The sequence below is a fragment of the Oryctolagus cuniculus genome, chromosome 5, assembly GCF_051225735.1.
Source record: "Oryctolagus cuniculus isolate XC-2025 breed Fujian yellow rabbit chromosome 5, ASM5122573v1, whole genome shotgun sequence".
NCBI lineage: Eukaryota > Metazoa > Chordata > Mammalia > Lagomorpha > Leporidae > Oryctolagus > Oryctolagus cuniculus.
Genome location: NC_142871.1, coordinates 78559022 through 78575276, shown reverse-complemented (window position 1 = coordinate 78575276; position 16255 = coordinate 78559022).

Below are 16255 nucleotides of genomic sequence, written 5' to 3'. Positions count from 1 at the left end.
CATTGCTATAGATAAAGCTACAGAATTAACCTGGGACATCCTCTTGTTGGTTTTATATTGATGAAATGACTGAGGTCACTCTCAGTTTAATTAACTATTTTAATAACTGATAGTCACTCTTTCAGGAGTCTTTTAATGGGCAGACTTTAATGGCAAAGACTGTAAAACTTAGAAGACATGAAAAACCTGTCAGAAAGTTGCCTCATTTAAGAACTAATGAAAACTATAAAAGACAAAATTTAATTTATCTATCTTACAAATATGGAGAAAGGAAAAACTTCCCTGCATTCCAATAAAGATTCCTTCTGAGAGTTCTTTCTGGTCTTACCTTGTGTTTAGTTTTTCTATACTATTACATTTCTCTGTCTTTAACAATGTACAGTATATTTGCATATACACTTGAAATAAATTTTTGAGAGTACAATTATTTTCTAAGTTTGAATAATGATAAACTATAAAAAATGCATGTCATTAGGTACTTTGGGGAAAGTCCTATGATGCACACCATTTCACTGAAATGGTAGTTGTTAATTCACAAAATTGGTAGCTATGACTCATTATTCCCAAGGATTATAAAATAGAGAAAGATAACAAATGAAAAGAAGTAACAAGCTTAGAATTAACATAAGAATTCTAAGTATCTCAAAATATGAATATAAAAATCAAACATTCTGTATTCAGCCATTTTATTTTTGACCAAGTTTACGATTTAAAGAAAGAGACTCATCTTTGATCAGAAAATTAGAGAATACATTTTATAGGAATGCTCATTATAGAGATATGTTATATTGTAATAAGATCTTTAAAGGTATAAATGAAATTTGAGTTTGATTATGTACATTTTTTACAATTATATAAAATGTATAATTCTGCATTTATTACATTTTATAGGTGAGCATGAAGCATAATCTCTAGTAATACTTGTATCAGAGCTCATCATCATAGGCACTTATCTTAATTTTTAAAGTAAATTCTTTTCATGTCTCATTTCTTGTTTTGAAGATGTTTGATTTGAATCACAAGCACAGATCCAGAAACCTTCACCTACCTAAATACATACATCTTGTATAATTTCCAAGATCTGCAATATTCACATATTTTGCATATTTCTCCTTTGCAGTAGAAGTCAAATGGCCTCCTTCTTTGTCTGTATTCAAACTCAGCCTAGTTTTATGAAGGCAGCATGCAGGGAGCACAGGTTACATACTCAAAGGATTATTGCTTCATTCTTTTATTTTTGAATATTTATTATTTATTTGAAAAGTAGAAAGAGAATGTCCATTTGCTGGTTCACTTTCCAAATATCTGCAACAGCTGGGATTGGACCAGGCCAAAACCAATGGCCCAAAGCTCCATCTGTGTGTCCTATGTGGGTGCAGGGATCCAGATACCTGAACCTGCTGCCTCCCAGGATTCACATTAGCAGTAAACTGGGAAGGAGAACAGACCAGGATGTAGAGACAGGCACTCTGATATCGAATGAAGGTGTCACAAGAAGCAGCTTAACTGTGTGCTGTTTTGTTCTTCTTTAAAATTTTTATTAATAAAAAGAACAGATTTCATGTATTTCTTACATATAATTCTAAGATAACCATACTTCCCTCTCTCTCTCCCTCCTTCGATCTCCCCTACTTTATTCCTTCCTTTCTTTTCTTTAGTTTTTGCAATAACAATTTCAATTTATTTTATATTCATAGGCTTAATTAACCACTAACCATAATGTTCAACAAGTAAAAGTAGAACAACCACTGTTCCACAGGGATGTAGACAAGGGACAAAAACAATAATCAAATCATGAGAAATTAGTTTCATTCTTACACATTGGGTTTTTTTTTTTTTTTTGGATTCTGTATTAACTATCACATATCAGAGAAAACATAGTATTTGTTTTTTAGAGATTACTTATTTTTGAATACATAAATATATATATTATATGCTTTTCTAAATTCAAATTCCTATCTTTGGGCTTTGTATGAGTTCTTTAGGAATACTCCCACTACTCCCACTCATCTGAAGAGATCCCCTATCCAGAACTTTAGGCCTATGCTTTAGGCCTTGTTACTTGCTGATACACCATACTAATGAAGACTACATGCTACACTGCATACTGGTCTTCAGTGCTGACTTGGCCTGCTACCTATTAGATAATCGCCACTATACTTTTTCTGATTTTATCTGATGTTAGCACTCAGAATTTAGAACATGAAGTAGTTATCATACTGTAGTAGAAAAATGAGTGGTTTAAGTTAGTCATCTTTTCTTTTTTCTCCATTTTTTGTTTCCTCCTACTGTTATTCATTCCTCTCCCTTATTCCTCACTCTTCAAAAATACATTCTGTTCCCTAGTTTTGGGGCAAGTACTAGTATGCAAAAATGTGTAAGAAATTTCTCTTTTTTTGTCCTCAAGAAATACTTCTCTTTTTTATTTAGGAAATACAACCATGAATATAGTTTGATTCATATTCAGTTTTGACTGTTTTTAAACTTATTTTAAAGGCAGGGTGACACAGAGAGAGAGAGGCACAGAGAGATCTTCCATTCACTGGTTCACTTCTCAAATGCACTTAACAGCAGCCGAAGATGGGCCAGGCCAAAACCAAGAACCTGGAATTCCATCCTGGTCTCCCATTTGAGTCACAGGGTCTCAGGTACTTGAGTCATCATCTGCTGGCTCCCAGGGTATGTATTAACAGAAATCCAGTGATTGGAAGCAGAGTTGCTGAAATTCAAAGCAGACACTCTGATACAGGATGTGGGCAGCCCAATCTGGGGCTTAACCAACTGTGCCATAACATCCACCCTAAGAAATAGATTGCTTTATATGTGACAGAAATGTAATTAAGATATTTCATTTCAAGTGAAATAGGTACTACACCAACCAGGGGAAAATGTCCTGGAAGAGACTAGCAGTTAAGACTGATCTTGGGTTGCAAATAGGTGGTCCAATGACAAAAGTGTTGGGGAAAAGGGAATTTTAGTATAAAATTTTACTTAAAGGGCACAGCAGGGAGTGCGTTAGTTACATTTTGTTGAGGAAACAGAAACTACCTAGGTATTTTAAGCTGAAGAAATTTAATTTGGGAAATCATATGCTTACAAAAAAATTTTAAAGATTTATGCAAACTGGTTAAGCCACTATGGAAGTCAGTCTGGAGATTTCTCAGAAACCTGAATATAACCCTACCATACAAAATACCACTCCTTGGAATTTACCCAAAGGAAATTAAATTAGCAAACAAAAAAGTGGTCTGCACCTTAATGTTTATTGCAGCTCAATTCACAATAGCTAAGATCTGGAATCACCCTAAATGCCCATCAACAGTAGACTGGATAAAGAAATTATGGGATATGTACTCTATAGAATACTATATAGCAGTCAAAAACAATGAAATCCGGTCATTTGCAACAAAATAGAGGAATCTGGAAAACAACATGCTGAGTGAATTAAGCCATTTCCAAAGGGACAAATATCATATGTTCTCCCTGATTGGTGACAACTAACCAACCACAAAAAAGGAAACCTGTTAAAGTGAAAGGGACACTATGAGAAACAGTGACTTGATCAGCCCTTGTCCTGATTGTTGATGCACAACTGAATACTTTATCCCTTTTAGTAGTTTTTGTTCTAGTTAATACTATTGGTTGAACTATTTAATTAACACACATTTATTCTTAGGTGATGAAATTTAACTGAAAAGTGATCCCTGTTAAATATAAGAGTGGGAATAAGAGAGGGAGGAGATGTACAATTTGGGACTTGCTCAATCAGACTTGCCCCAAGTGGTGGAGTTAGAAATGTGCCAGGGGATTCCAATACAATCCCATCAAGATTGCATGTACCAATGCCATCTCACTAGTCCAAGTGATCAATTTCAGTTCACAATTGATCGCACTGATAGGTCTAAGAGTCAAAGGGATCACACAAAGAAGACTAGTGTCTGCGAATACTAACTGATAGAATCAAAAAGGGAGAGAACGATAAAACATGGGAAGTGGAATACACAGCAGACTCATAGAATGGCAGATGTCCTAAACAGCACTCTGGCCTCAGAATCAGCTCTTAAGGCATTCGGATCTGGCTGAAAAGCCCATGAGAGAATTTCAGGCATGGAAAGCCAAGACACTCTGGCAAAACAAAACAAAACAAAACAAAACAAAACAAACAAACAAAAAAAAAAACCGACTAAATGAAAGATCTCTGCAAGTGAGATCCCAGTAGAAAGAACAAGCCATCAAAGGAGGAGGTACCTTTCTCTGAAGGGAGGAGAGAACTTGACTATGACCTAGTCTAAATAAGATCAAAGTCAGCAAACTCAAGAGGTTTCCATAGCGTTGGAAACTCATGACTAGAGCCTAGGTTGATTACTGACGCCATAAACAAGAGTGTCAAATTGTTAACAACAGGAGTCACTGTGTACTTACTCCTCATGTGGGATCTCTGTCCTTAATGTGTTTTCCAATGTGAAGTAATGCTATAACTAGTACTCAAACAGTATTTTACACTTTATGCTCTGTGTGGGTGCAAACTGATGGAATCTTTACTTACTATATACTAAATTGATCTTCTGTATATAAAGAGAATTGAAAATGAATCTTGATGTGAATGGAATGGGAGAGGGAGTGGGAGATGGGAGGTTTTCGGGTAGGAGAGAAGTTATGGGGGGAAGAAAGCCATTGTAATCCCTATACTGTACTTTGGAAAATTATATTTACTAAATAAAAGTTTTTTAAAAAGGTTTATTTATTTATTTATTTGAAAGTCATAGTTACAGAGAGGGGGAGAGCGAGAGAGTGAGAGAGAGTGAGAGAGAGAAAGAGAGAGAGAGAGCTTCCATCTGCTGATTCTCTCCTCAGATAGTTACAACAACCAGCATAGGCCGGGTGGAAACCAGGACTCAGGAACTTCTTCCAGGTCTCCCACATTGGTGGCAGGGGCCCAAGCACCTGGATCATCCACCCCTGCTTTTCTCAGGTCATTAGCAGAGAGCTGAATCAGAAATGGAGCAGATGGGACTCAAATAGGGACCAGATGTGATGCCAGCATCACAGGCAGAGGCTTTACCTGCTACATCATAATACCAGCCCCCTTAAAAAAATTTGTGTAAGTTCTTTTGTTTTTAGTTATATAACTGCATAGAAAATTAGCCCAGAAGTCATTAATGACTTAACACAACCATTAATCGCACATAATTTCTGTGAATCATGTATCTATTGCAATTTAGTTGAATCTACTGGCACACAATCTCCAAAAAGGTTGCATTCAAGGTGACAGTCCAGACTGTGGTTGCCAGAGAGTCCGAGAGAGGATTTTCTTCTTATGATTTATTTGTTTGTTTACTTATTTATTTATTTGAAAGCATAGTGATAGAGAAAGAGGGGGACACAGAGACAGAAAGATCTAAATCACTCACCAAAGGGTCACAATAGTCAAGTTTGGGCCAGGAGTAAGCCAGGAGCCAGGGTCTCCATCTGGGTCTCCCATTTGAGTAGCAGGCATTCGAGCACTTGAGGCATCATCTGCTGCATCTTAAGCTACTTGAGCCATCAGGAAGAAGGATCAGAAACACAGCGGCTGGGGCTTGAACTAGCACTCTGATAATGGATGCTGGTGTACCAGAAAGGAGCTTAACCCACTATGCCACAAAGCTGGCTCTGAAATCATCATTTTAACTTATATCAGGGGTAGGCACTTTGCAGAGTTGTTAAAATGCCCGCTGGGATACCAGTTGGCTGTGTTTGAATCCTGGCTAAGCTTCTGATTCTAGCTTCCTGCTAATGCACAACCTTGAAGGCAGCAGGTGATGGTTCAAGTCCATGGCTCCCTGCTGCTCACATGGAAGATTCACACTGAGTTCCAGGCTCCTGCTTTGTCCTGGTTTAATGCCAGCTGTTTTAGGCATTTGGGGAATGAACCATTATGTAGGAGCACACACACACTCTCTTTCCTCGCTCTGCCCTTCCACTCAAAGAAACGAAAAAGAAAAGAATTAGATAAACTAAAATATATATCAAAACACATCTCCAATGGCTCTCCTCTCAATGGTGAAAGTCAAGTTCTGCAACAACTCACATCATTTTACCAAACTATAACTGTCATTCATTGCTCCCTTTCCCCCTTTCTTACCTTTTCCCCACCATCCTGATTTTGAACTTTCATAGTTGGCCTGGATTGTTCTACCTCAGGACATTGGAATTACCTCAGTCAGGAAAGTAATTCTTGTAGACATTTCTATGTATTGATCATTTTTCACCTCCTTAAGGTCTACTCAACTGTTTTCTCTCACACTTTTGCTTGGATTTCATTATTCCCTTTGTTATTTCCCAGAAACTCAAAATATTATATTTTTCCTTGTTCATTGTCTCTGCAAACCAGCATATAAGATTCTTGAGGGCAGGGGATTTTTGAATTCTCTTTCTGTTGCCAAAAATAGTGCTTATATACACACTAGGTACTTGTTGTTGAATAAAGTAATGGTTTTCAATTAGTTCAACTGTGTGTTTTATAATTAGGTCCATAAGGTTATTTCTAGAGAAATGTTGTACAAGGACTTTTCCTGCCGACTGGATTTATCTGGAGGCAAGATTTTTGGCAGTGCCATTAGTAATAACAATTCAAATCTTTGAAGAGTATTAGAGTAGCTAATATATAAAATTCAAAAGAGGGAAAATATATCAGAGGATATATATTCATTTTTAAAGAGAACTATAAATATTAAAATATAGCAGATAATTATTAGGGAAATAGGCAGAATTAAGCAGGATAAGTTCTCATTATACATGCTTAGTAAATTTTAAAAAATCACTGCTAGCAGGATCAAAATGGGCAGCTCACCCCAGCCCTAGCTTGCCTACTTAGAAATGAAGTATGATAATAAAGGTCTGGATCTAAGAACATAAAAAATTACTCTCTTAAACTCAAGTTTCTTAAAATAAATCATATAAAAGCCCTAGAGCAGAACAGAGGTTTTTTTAGAAATATTTTGAAAATATATGCAAATCATGTGTGAATGTGCATTTTTCTCAGGGAGAGTTTCCTAAATCCAAATGTCCAAGGAATCCAGGCTGAAAAAATTAAGAACTTGACCTTAGATCTGTGGTTCTTATAGTTGGAGTTTTTTTAGGAGTTTTTTTAAGCTATCAGAACTAGCACTCTACTCTCAACAACATGATTTATTTATTCTGAGAGGGAGGAATAGACATTAATTTTTCTTTTCTAAGTTTTTAAATTGATTCTGCTATTTAGACAAAACTGACAATAACTGCTCTTAGAGCAGCACTTTTCAATAGTTGTACAATATAAAATGCATATGTAATTTAACATCTTGTAGTAGCCATATTAAAATATAATTAGGTGAAATTTATTCTAATACTGAATTTTACTTAGACATATATTTAAAATTTTAACATTTCAACAGGGGGCACTACCTACATTTCAAGTGCCCAATAGCAACATGGAGATGACAAGTATTTGATATTATATAAGGAAATATAGGTCAATATGTTGTACAACAGTACTTCCAAAAGTAAATGAAAATGGATTAAAAAGATGTTTACTTTAGTGCCAAAATTTTGAAATCTATTCACACAAGCGCTCTTGAAAAAGTTCAGTGAAAATGTATGCTATGAAAGAACTGTGTTTGGATTTCTAAAACATCTGCACCAAAATAAATTTCTTTGAATTCCATTTTTCCATAAAATTTGTAATATTCTGTATTGAGGTTACAATACACAAATAAATGTCTTCATTTTCTTTTCCACTTCTTTGTCTTCCCCGTTTTCCTCTTCTATCCCCATTTCTCCTCTTCCTTTTTCTTAGAGTAAGTCTGTAGATACTGGGGTAGTAGAAATGAGTAAATCATACTTTTCTTCATGGAGCATATAGTCTACATGAAGGCGACAAAGCATGTGAACAAGTAAGAATAATATAGGTTCACAGCATAATAAGTGCTTGGAGTCTACCAAATCTAAATGTGAGTCATAAAAGAGATTTGATTAAAGAGATGTTTAAATCAAAGTACAGACAAAGTCTTTTTTTTTTTTCTTTTTGAAAGGCAGAGTTAGAATTACAGAGATGAGAGGGAGAGACAGAGAGAGAGAGATCTTTCATCCACCGGTTCACTCCCCAAAATGTCACAATGGCCAGGACTGGGCCAGGCTGATGTCTAGAACCAAGAGCTTCTTCCTGGTCTCCTATGTGGGTGCAGGGGCTCAAGCACTTGGGCCATTTTCTGCTGCTTTCCCAAGCTGATTATAAGGGAGCCAAATTGGAAGTGGAGTAGCTCAGTCTCAATTTGGCACCCATATGGGATGCTGGAGTCACAAGTGATGGCTTGATTTGCTATGTCACAGTGCCGGCCCCTAGGCAGTCCTTTTTTAGGATGAGGATGAAATATTCCTGTCTAATACTGAATGATGAGATGAAATGAGACAATTGGGTTAAAATCTCAGGAAAGAATGCCTCAGGTTGAAGGAACTATTGACACTAAGTCCCTAAATTGACACTAAAGTCAATGATGCTTGAAGTATACATACGAAGTCCATGTAGTTAAACTTGGAAAAGATAGTGTGATTCTGTTTTGGGACTAGCTGGCAAGCAGCCAGATATGTTGATTCTTGAAGGCCCTTATTCCATTGCATTTCATTTTTAATTCCCTAGGAAGACTGGTGGTTTCTAAGTAGGGGAGAAATATAATTCACATTTTTAAATGATGATTTTGGCTCATATTGGGACATTTTGTAGAAGATGGGATTAAAATATGGTTAGTAAATCCATGCAAATGAAGGGTCTTCAAAAAGTTCATGGAAAATGCATACTATGAGAAAACTATGCATAGATTTTACTTTTTTCACAATAAACTAAATTTTACTTTTAATTCGATTTTCCTTGTGTCTTTAAAAGTGCCTTACTTGTGGAAAAAAGGCATATGGAAATAGGGTTAGAGAGTTTTTGGAGGAATCTCAGTGACATAATATGGTGATATGGACCAGGACAATAGCAGTAGAGACAGGGAGAAGGATGTGGATTCCATCTGTAATTTGGAATAGTAGAGCCAAAGGATGTGTGGATGGATTGGGTATTTTGAGTGAACATAAAAGCATCAAAGCTCAGTTTCAGGGACAGGATTTAGCCTAGTGATTAAGATGTGGATTAAGATGCCTAAATCACATTTCAGAGTGTCAGGTTTGATCCCTGACTAGCTCCAGAATACAGGTTCCGAATAATGTAGATCCTGGGAAACAAGGGCAATAGCTCAACTAATTGGATTCCTGCCACCCACTTGAGAGACCTGGATTGAGTTCACCACTGCTGGCTTTATCCTCTGGCTATGGCAGGATTTTAGGAAGCAAATCAGCAATGGGAATTGTCCATCTCTCTCTCTTCTCTCTCTGTCTCTGCCTCTCAAATAAATAAATACAAAATTTTAAGAAAGAGCTAAACTCTTTGAGAAGTGAATGGTTAATTTTATAATTTACTAGGCCGGTGCCGTGGCTCACTAGGCTAATCCTCCGCCTTGCAGCGCTGGCACTACGGGTTCTAGTCCCGGTCGGGGCTCCAGATTCTGTCCTGGTTGCCCCTTTTCCAAGCCAGCTCTCTGCTGTCGCCCGGGAGTGCAGTGGAGGATGGCCCAAGTGCTTGGGCCCTACACCCCATGGGAGACCTGGAGAAGCACCTGGCTCCTGGCTTCGGATCAGCGTGGTGTGCTGGCCGCGGTGGCTATTGGAGGGTGAACCAACGGCAAAGGAAGACCTTTCTCTGTGTCTCTCTCTCTCACTGTCCACTTTGCCTGTCAAAAAAAAAAATTATAACTTACTGAGAAAGGTTTAAAAAAATGTAAAAATAGATTTGGGAAGGCTATGAATACCCAGTATCTGTTTTGGACTTTTTAATTTTGAAATATCACAACACATTTAAGTTGAGTTGCTAACTAGGCAAATGGAGATACGAGTCTGTAGGTCAACAGTGAGATCACATACATACAAAGACACAAATTTGTGATACTGTACTGAAAGTATTAGAACTGTATTAAGTCACATAGCAAGAAAATATAGATACAGAAAGAAGCATATGGGGATCTCAACATTCACAGTTTGTCAAGGAGGACGGGAGCCTGGGAGGAGGGAGGCAAACAGGAAGCACAAAAGAGTGGTCAGCTTTGTCAACTGCTGACAAGGCATCAAGCACAAAGAATTTGAATCAGAGAAGTAATCTTGGGATTTACAGAGATGGTTTTTAATCACATCAGCAAAGCTGATTTGTATTACTAGCTCTCTGCTGCAAAGTGGAAACTAAAGTACAAAAATGCAAGTGACTTCCATAAGGTTATATAAACAGTAAATTGCAGAGCTATTAATTGAACCTCACTATTTCCTGATTTTGAAGATTTTTGGAACTGAAGAAAGAGACTATATACATAGGCACTTTATAGGCAGGAAATCATGAGGACAGAAACTTTTTGCTTTTAGTCCTAAAGTCTGAAGGAGGCGTAGAGCAGAAGATAAAGAATTTAGCACAATGGTAAGTACTGTGAAACCGTGGGACATGTTGCTAAATAATAGCAACACACAGTAAACTAGTTGAAAATATATTGGTCATCTAAAGAATTTAAGAAGCGTGTCTGCTTTAGGATTTACTGGAGACAGGGAATTGGTAACTTCAAGACTTCCTCTCTGCCTATGTCTTCATATTCCCTCTTGCTTTGTTGGAAGGAAATTGTCTGAATATTCTATTCTCTGAAGATTCTTGTATGCAGCTGGGGGAAGTGGCCACAAGGAGATAGGGGTTCTGCCAATGGGGACAATTATCAGGGTAACATGGGCTGCAATTAAATCAATAAAAACTTCTGGGCCAGCACGCTGTGGCCGGCACACCGCGCTGATCCGAAGCCAGGAGCCAGGTGCTTCTCCTGGTCTCCCATGTGAGTGCAGGGCCCAAGCACTTGGGCCATCCTCCACTGCACTCCCGGGCCACAGCAGAGAGCTGGACTGGAAGAGGAGCAACCGGGACAGAATCTGGCACTCCGACCGGGACTAGAACCCAGGGTGCCGGCGCTGCAGACAGAGGATTAACCTAGTGAGCCAAGGCGCTGGCCAATAAAACCTTATTTTCAACTATTTTACCCCTTACATCAACTGAAAAAGCTCCTAGGGTGTTGACTATATCATCTCTGGTATAGCATATGAATATGTGTCTATAAAATAGATACAGATGTTTTATCCTAAATATTGTGTGTTTTTATGTTTTTAACAAATTAAAGTGCTCAAGTGACTCTGAAAATGACTGGGCAATTATTTAATACAAAGCAATCACAGGAACATAACAATGGAATCAGGGACTTGTTTAAGGAGAATTCATGCCTTTCTGATACAAATTTGGCTTTACCCTTTAATGTATAAGCTATTCTTACAATAGACTGTGCTAAGCATGTGCTCCTTGATACCTGTTTTCAACATGTAGTAGAACAGATTAAAAAGCCAAAGAGGACAAAAGATAACCTATTAAAGAAAAGGGGGTACAAAAGTGAAAACACTGCTATTTTAAATTGAATTAAACCTCCTTCGTAGCTGCTAAATAAGTTCTTCTTGAGATGTAAGATCATCAAATGCCACTGACAAACTCCTTTTACATCTGCTAAGACAAGGCTGAAGTTTCTTGCAAGGAAAACATCTTAACAGGAAGTATACGAACTTGAAGTTCCCAATAGAATTCCCTGTCAAAGCTTGACGGAGAAAGGTATTTTTGCTTATTACAGAGCCTTGTGCTATGGTAGAAATCATGTACTCTTATGCATCTTATATATGTATTTTGCACCACAAACATGCAAACACACATACGCACATGAGGGAACTTCAAAGAGTTCATGGGATATGGCATTAAATGCATTAAATGCATAGGCTTTTTTCCCCCTCATATGACTTATCTGAATTTTAAAAACACCTATTATGGGGCCAGAGCTGTGGTGCAGCGGGTTAAAGCCCTGGCCTGAGGCACCAGCATCCCATATGGGCGCTGGTTCTAGTCCCGGTGGCTCCTCTTCCAATCCAGCTCTCTGCTGTAGCCTGGGAGAGCGGTGGAGGATGGCCCAAGTCTTTGGGCCCCTGTACCCACATGGGAGACCTGGGGGAGGCTCCTGGCTCCTGGCTTCGGATCTGCACGGCTCCAGCCATTGCAGCCATCTGCGGAGTGAACCAGTGGATGGAAGACCTCTCTCTGTAACTCTGTCTTTAAAAAACAAAAAAACAAAAACACAACTATTATTTTCAGATTTCAAATCCCTACTGAGTGTGTCGTCCTTTCCAGTGTCCCATGTCTGCCACTTGGGGACCATTTACAGCTCCGTGCCATGATGTAAATCTCAGTATCTTTTAATGACATTTTCCATTAACTTTTGAAAGTACTTTCATGTGTGCAGAAACACTGTCCATACACGTATTACAGACTATGCTGTTCTTTTCACTCAGAGAGCTACCAATAAACCATTTCTCTTTACATGTTGCACATCCCACTCAGTTTATGAGTCATTTTTCACATCCTTGTGTGAAGTAACTTGAGTAGGAGAAGCAGTTGCAAATACTGTAAATAATATGTGCTTCAAAGACAAAGAGACTTATGAAAAAAGGGATTATTACATCAATTCCTGATTTTCAATATATACTATATGGACAAATGGAGAAACAAGTACTTTTGTCGCCCAACATGATTTATTGTATGTGATGTGTATTTGGGAAATTTTTCTCAATAAAGGTATTCCCTTATATAGCACTCTTTTTTTGTCTCTTCTTCAAGTATATGTTTGTCATCATGTGATCTCAAACAGTGCTTCATTTTATTTTCTGGACACTTGTTCTATTCCCTATACTGCCATCATGCAGAAGTTGATAATTAATTTTCTAGTATATCTCATTTATGTTTTCAAATATTTCCCTAAAACGCTTTCATGCATCATTTTTTCACTATCACAGGCCTAATTTTACCATTAGCAAAATTGTATGAAAGGAACAAAATCGATGATCATTTTTTCGCTGATTGTATGAGTTTTGTAATAAGTTGAGCTTAGTTTTAGCATATATCTCAGAAATAAATACTACTCAGGAAGCACTATAAAAAAGTATATTATAATCTTACCTTGGGCTACAATGCTGAATGATACATCATGACGTTTACATGCAAATCTAGAGTTAAATGCCAGTTCTCATTCTTACTTTCTTTGTGGTTTAGGTCAGTCCTTTCTTAATAGTGACTATCAGCTTCCTTATCAGTCTAATATAAATATGTCTCTCCCAGAGTAATTTTTATAATTTGAAATTATGTATATACTCACTTAACATAGTAATTTGAAGTTATTGGTCTTAAATTTTACAGAAACTGTCATTTAACAGAAAACTAAGTCGGTAGTCTTTTAGCAAATTATTGTGAATCATAAATATTGCCTATTACCGTAGACTACCTTATAGACTAATGATAATGTACAACAAATTTGGAAAGTGGGTTCATATTCCTAGGCCAAGGTTCTAGTTGCAGCCCAACAATCCCTCCTGGATGCCTCATCTTCTCCCACGTCCCCTCTCTCGTACTTGGGACTAGTTATAGATTTTTGTTCTAATGTACCCTTCAATGTGTTTGTGGTAAAGCTGAACACTACAATCTCCCAAAGCTTCTGTGGGATGGACACTGGGTTGATCTCTGTAATTCTGACTAAATCTCCAGAGCACCTGGTACTACAGATTGAGCTAAGTGATGTTGGGGCCTGGGGTGGTCAGAGTGCCCTATTCACAGTTTTTGGCATGGGCCAAATGAATGCTTTCCTCAGTTCAAATTTTTACTGGTTTCTGTTCAGTTGCAATCTTATGCCATTATGTTCCTGAAGTCATACTTCTTTCATTTGTTTGTTTAATCATTTTACTCTTAGAGCTATGTTATAAAATCCAAAAATATGCTTTAATACCCAATTCACAGATTTAATAAAATTGATGTCCTTAATTAGTAAAATGTGATAAGACTAAATTTGAGCCGGCGCCGCGGCTCAATAGGCTAATCCTCCGCCTTGTGGTGCCAGCACCCCAGGTTCTAGTCCTGGTCCGGGCACTGGATTCTGTCCCGGTTGCCCCTCTTCCAGTCCAGCTCTCTGCTGTGGCCCGGGAGTGCAGTGGAGGATGGCCCAAGTGCTTGGGCCCTGCACTCACATGGGAGACCAGGAGAAGCACCTGGCTCCTGGCTTCAGATCAGCGCAGTGTGCCGGCCACAGCGGCCATTGGAGAGTGAACCAACGGTAAAGGAACACCTTTCTCTTTGTCTCTCTCTTTCACTGTCCACTCTGCCTGTCAAAAAAAAAAAAAAAAAAAAAAAAAAAAGACTAAATTTGGCTTCTACAACTTATAATGATCATTCATGTAATACAGATATACACACTTCTTTTTAGAAAGAATTACCTTCTGTTATTTTCTTTTATTGTAATTTTGTTTTACAAATAATATTTTGAAAAAGAACTCACTACAACCAGTGAAATAATGCAAACATTGATAAAGATAAAATGATAATTTCCTACCATCTTTGGCATTGGCTCCCACCCTTGAAGTGTGATTTCATAAACATCCTAAGAGTGTGGGTTTGTATTTATCCACAAGTTGTATAGACCCTGCTCCAATATGGTCCCTTCCTTAGGTTTACAAAATAGTTTATCAAAACTCATAACATCTGAATCTGCATTTTTCTCACTTAATATCTCACCAAGATAATATCTTCATTCCCATGCATATGAGTTGCTTTCCTAAGATGTCTTCTAATAGTTTTCAAAACTTAAGTGTTTTTTTCCATTTACAAATTAATTTTCTATGTAGTATGAAAGATTGATCCCTATCTTTATTTTTTCTTTAGTATCAGGCTAATGCTGTTTTTATATATTGAGTTGAGAAGTCTTCCCTCCTCTTTAAATTTTTAGATGAGTTTGAGAAGAACTTGTTTTAATTCTTCTTTGAATGTTTGATGGAATTCACCAGTAAAGCCATCTAATCTTGGGCATTTTCTGTGGGGAGATTTTTGATTATTGTTTTAGTATCTACTTGGTATATATTGTACCATTTTTCTATTTCTCCTTGTGTTAATTTTGGTAGTTTGCATTTTCTGGAATTTTCCCATTTCATCCACATGTATAAAGTTTTTCATAGTACTCTTATAATCCTTTTGATTTCTGTAAGGTTTTAATTGTATTATTTGTGCTTTTCCATAATCTAAATAAATTGTGTTGACCTTTTCAAAGAACTGACTTTTGTGTTCCTGATTCTCTATGGTTCTTTTGTCTTACTTATCCCTAACTTTTTCTATTCCTTTTTTTTTTTTTGCAAGCTTTTTCTTCTTTTTCTGGTTTCTTAAGAAGGTCTACTATTTCATCATGATGTATTTCTTCTAGTTTCCTTCAGGTTTTGATCCATTCATTGATTAATAGTGTATTGTGTGTGGTTGAATTTCCACATATTTGTGAATTTCTCAGTTTCCCTTTTGTTATTTATTTTTAGATTTATTGTATTGTATCTGGAGAAGAAACTTTTGGATGGCATCTGTCTTTAAAATTTATTGAGACTTGTTTTGTTACCTAACACATGGCTTATCCTAAAGATTTTTCCATTTACACTTGAGAAGATGAAGTATTCTTTTGTTTGATGCAGTGCTTTATGCATATCTATTGTGTTTAGCTGGTTTACAGTGTTGTTCAAATCATCTATTTTATTATTCATATTCTATCTACACATTCTATATATTCATTGTTGAGAGTGGATGATCAAAGTCTCCAAATATGGCTATAAAACAGTTTTCCCCTTTAATTCTGTTAATATTGGCTTCTTAAATTTTGTATTCACTGTTAGCTATGAATTTATTTAGAAATGTTGTGGCTTCTTTATACATTGTCCCTTTATCAATTTATTGTGTTTCTAACAATTTTTGACTTCAAGTCTATTTTGTCTATTATTAATATAGTACTGTAATTTCCCTTATGTTACTATTTGCATAGAATATATTTCCATTTACTCACTCTCAATCCACTTGAATCTTTTGGTACAGTTTTAATATTCTGTTTCAGACAATTTGTTAGTATTTTATTTCCACTTTAAAACCAATATTTATAAATAATGTTGGCTTATTGCTCTCACTGTGGTTTTTATTACATTGATATATTAAACTGAAATATGTTCATGTCTTGAATAGTTTCATTTTGTCCTATGGTAATATAGAAATTATCCTTTTTGTAATTAAACTAGATTT